The 4286-nt window shown below is 42.1% G+C and overlaps 1 pseudogene; it reads left to right on the top strand.

Moving 5' to 3' along the window:
• Positions 1-876: 876 nt before the first annotated feature.
• Positions 877-2022, top strand: LOC118020243 (annotated as a pseudogene).
• Positions 2023-4286: the final 2264 nt, after the last annotated feature.

Raw genomic sequence — 4286 nt, 5'->3', positions numbered from 1 at the left:
TATTTTGCCAAATGTCTTGACATACAGAATCTCATATGCTCCTTGCCATTACTCTGTACCAGAGATGCTTCATCTCTAACAAGTGAGATGGCTGAGGCCAATGGAAGTGAATGGACTTGCCCAAGGTCACACAGCTGGGGAACTGACAACCATGGGACATTCAGGAAGAACTGAATTAAAAATGTAGTCTTGGGGTAGTAACTGTAAGGATTCAACGGTAAATCCCACAGGTATCCGAGCACAGGAAACAAAGGGGGATCTGGGGGTAGCCTGTCAGGAATCAGAGTCATGCTCTCTGTGGCTTGCGGCTGTGAGATCTCCTCTGTTGCCATGCTTGTCTGCTCTTTATCATTTCTGTAAGGCCGCCACTTTTCTTCTCTATTGCGCCAGCTCCCCTGTGACTTTGTTACCACCATGCTGGCTCCAGGTTATTGGTACGTCAGGCACCCACAGCCCACTAACACAGACATTGACAGTCGTCATTTTGAATTCTCAGCAGAGAATTGTCCTCCAGACTGGGACAGGTGTACACCTGAGGTACAATTCAGCAGTGGCCAGGGGTTGGCTGGGTCCCCTGCTACAAACATGGCTACTGAATGCCTTGCCTTCTCTGGGTGAGGGTGGTTTCCAGAGAAGGACCTGTGGGCAGTCAGGCATCCTATGTTCTATTATAGGTATGAATCCAGATCTCCTGACTTATTTCCCAGTGCCACAGCTGCCTTATCTTTTTTTCCCTTTGCATCCTACTCAACAGGTTTGATGAAATCCGTGTGAGCTACCGTGCAAGGTGCTCAGCTAATGTCAACTCTGTCCTCCCTTCCCTAAAGGCCAAACACAGAACAGGGAAGCCCTTGTCTCCTTAATCAGCAGACCACCATGCAGAGCCTTGGCAAGGAGAACCACACCTCTGTGTCTGAGTTCATCCTCCTGGGGTTCTCCAGTGAGTCACAGGTCAGAATAGCCCTGTTCTCCTTCTTCCTTCTCCTCTACCTTCCTTCTCCTCTACCTCCTCTACCTTCTGGGAAATGGACTCATCGTCACCCTGATCTACCTAGACTCATACCTCCACACACCCATGTACTTCTTTCTCAGTGTCCTCTCCTTGGTGGACATGAGTTATGTCACTACCACCATGCCCCAGATGTTGGTTAATATGGTGTGTCCAAAGAAAACCATCTCCTGGGGGGCTTGTGCAGCCCAGATGTTTATCTTCTTGGTCCTGGGCATTGCTGAGTGTGTCCTCTATGCCATTATGGCCTATGACAGGTATGTGGCCATTTGCTTCCCCCTTCATTATCCCCTACTCATGAGCCATCCTATTTGTATCAAGATGGTGACAGGCTGTTGGTCCATTAGCATAGCTGGGCCCTGATCTACACCATCTTCACCATGCATCTGCCTTATTGTGGCCCCCACAAGATAAACCACTTCTTCTGTGAGGTCCCTGCCGCCCTGAAATTGGCTTGTGCAGATACTTCCTTCAATGACCGTTTGGATTTCATCTTGGGTTTCATCCTGCTCTTGTCCCATTCTCCCTCATCCTGGCCTCCTATGTCCGAATCTTTGCCTCCATCTTAAGAATCCATTCATCCCAGGGGAGGCTCAAGTCTTTCTCCACATGTGCTTCCCACATCACTGTGGTCATCATGTTCTATGGGCCAGCCATGATCATATACATGAGGCCCGGCTCCTGGTATGACCCAGAGCGGGACAAGAAACTAGCCCTGTTCTACAACGTTGTCTCTGCCTTCCTCAACCCCATCATCTACAGCTTCTGGAACAAAGATGTTAAAAGAGCCTTCCTGAATGTACTTGGTAACAGAAGAACTGCTCAGTGACCCAGGATGCTTCAGAGTTGTCCAGAGTCATGGGCAGACTTGATGGGGCTCATCTGGTATCATACAGTAGGTTCTAACCAACCTGAGCCTTTCTGGGATTGTGAGCAACCAGGTTAGGGGTAGCTGTATGGCTACCCCTAAACTGAAGGCCTCTCCATTGGCTGCCACCATCCCAGTGACTCAGTTGAGTGTTAAGAGCAATGGCTTTCTTCTACAGTGACTATGTCATGGTTCAAGGTCATTGCTTTATTTCTTTTCCTGGGTTCTCTCCTTACTTCTAGAAGTTTATGGCAGTTCAATCTGATCACAGCCAAATGTGTAACATGTACACACACTTTTCTACAGTGTAAGGGATTTGGGGGTGAAAATGCCAAAAGAGTAGACCAAGCAGGAGCACAGTCTTTACATGCACTGACAAGTAATAATTAGTATTGCTTTTCGCACTAGGAGCTATAAATTCTAAGCTAGAACTATTTTAGAAACATCTGTATAACAAGGTATCTAATAATTGATTTGGTCTGGACTCAGCTTGTGATACTAACTCTTCCCTGATTCTACTACTTAAATCTCACTTTTATTTTGGGAAATAAATACTATATATATTTCATAAAAGAAAAAAGGTATGTGTATATGTATATCTATATATCTGTATGCATTTATCTATCTCTATAGAGAGAGAAAGACAGAGACAGATACCCATAGAGAGAAATATTAATACAAAGACCCCATTTTTCCATACCACAAATAAAGACTTAATATTTTGCCATATTTAGTCTGAGCCTTTTTTTCTTTTTTAAAAAGGACTAAATAATTACACATGCCATTGAAGTGCCCTTTGAATATTCTGAGCTCCTAGGAATCAACCACTACCATTAAACTGAAGTCATTCCATGTGTTTTTAAACTTTTGCTTACAGACAATTGCACCCATAGAATCGTTCTTGTATGAGTTTGAAAATTTATAATGGTGGCATGATATCCGCATTATTCTGAAAAAATTGTAACTCAGCATCATGTTTCTAACATCTACCCATTTGATGTACATAGGCCTAAACATTCTCTGTAGCGAGCATTTGAATATACCACACCTCATTTATCTAATTCTTTTTTTTTTTTGAGAGAGAGAGAGAGAGAGAGAGAGCATATGCTGGAGGGGGAAAGAGGCCAAAGGAGAGGGAGAGAGGGAATCTTTGTGTTTTTTTGTTTTTAGAGAGGGATGGGGAGAGGGGCAGAGGAAAAGGGAGAATAATCTCAAGCAGACTCTCTGCTGAGCATGGAGTTTATTCCGGGGCTCAGTCTCACAACCTTGAGATCATGACCTGAGCCGAAATCAAGAGTCGGACTCCTAACTGGCGGAGCCATCCAGGCACCCCATAAAGTTGCTTTCTTTGCCCAAACCTTCACTTTTTTCTTTTTAAGTAGGCTTCACGCCTGGCATGGAGCCCAATGCAGGGCTTGAACTCACGACCCTGAGATCAAGACTTGAGCTGAGATCAAGAGTCAGATGCTTACCTGACTCAACCACCCAGGTGCCCCTCATTTATCTGATTCTTTATTTTCAAACATTTATTTCCAATTTTTCACTATTTAAACAATTCTGCAACAAATGTCTTCGAACATTTCTCCATACACAAGTTTTTTTCCCCTAGGATTTAGGTGTAGCAATGGACTTGGCAGATTGCAGAATCAAAGAAATTTCAAATTTACTAGATACTCCTAAATTGTTCTTCCAAGTAATTATACTGATATGCCCCTCTAGTTCTCATGAACACTTGATATTATTTCTCTATCTCAAGCATTCTAAAATTGCTATCTTATAGATGGAAGGTGGTGGCATCTTTTTTTGTTTCATTTGCAATTCCCCAGTTGCTAGTGAATTTAGCATTTTTTCATAAGATTCTTGGTAGTACTGTGTCGTGAACTAAGCTCAAAGGTCAGACACCTGTGTTCTAATCACAGCCCTATAATTTACGAACTCAGTGGTGATGGGCAATGTACGTAACTTCTGTGAGTCTCAGTCTCCTCATCTGTTAACAGGAAGAAAATAGTATAGACCTCAGGAGGTTGTTGGAAGGATTAAATGAGATAATGCATGAAAAGCATTTGTCATAGTGCAAAACAAACTAAATAGTCAATGAATATGAGATATCATTTGCCTTTTTTGACTTGCAATTTATTATATATTCTGGATCTTCTTTGTTTATTACATGCATTGAGAATGTCTTCTCTCAGTTCATTGCTTGTTTTCTTTATTGCAAAAGTAGTACCTGTTTATTCTTAAATTCTAGAACACTGATGCAAACAAAAAGAAAATGAAAATTATCCATTACCTTAGACTTGGAGATAATTACTGTTAACATTTCAGCATCTATATTTTAGGGTTTAAAAGATTTTTAAGTGTTTTTATTAATACTTTAAAAGAACTATAATACAATTATTAAACTACTAT

The sequence above is a fragment of the Mirounga leonina genome, unplaced genomic scaffold (assembly GCF_011800145.1).
Source record: "Mirounga leonina isolate KUSES-001 unplaced genomic scaffold, KU_Mleo_1.0 Mir_173, whole genome shotgun sequence".
Lineage (NCBI taxonomy): Eukaryota > Metazoa > Chordata > Mammalia > Carnivora > Phocidae > Mirounga > Mirounga leonina.
Note: the sequence above shows the minus strand (reverse complement) of the source record. Positions and strands in the feature narration are given on the sequence as shown.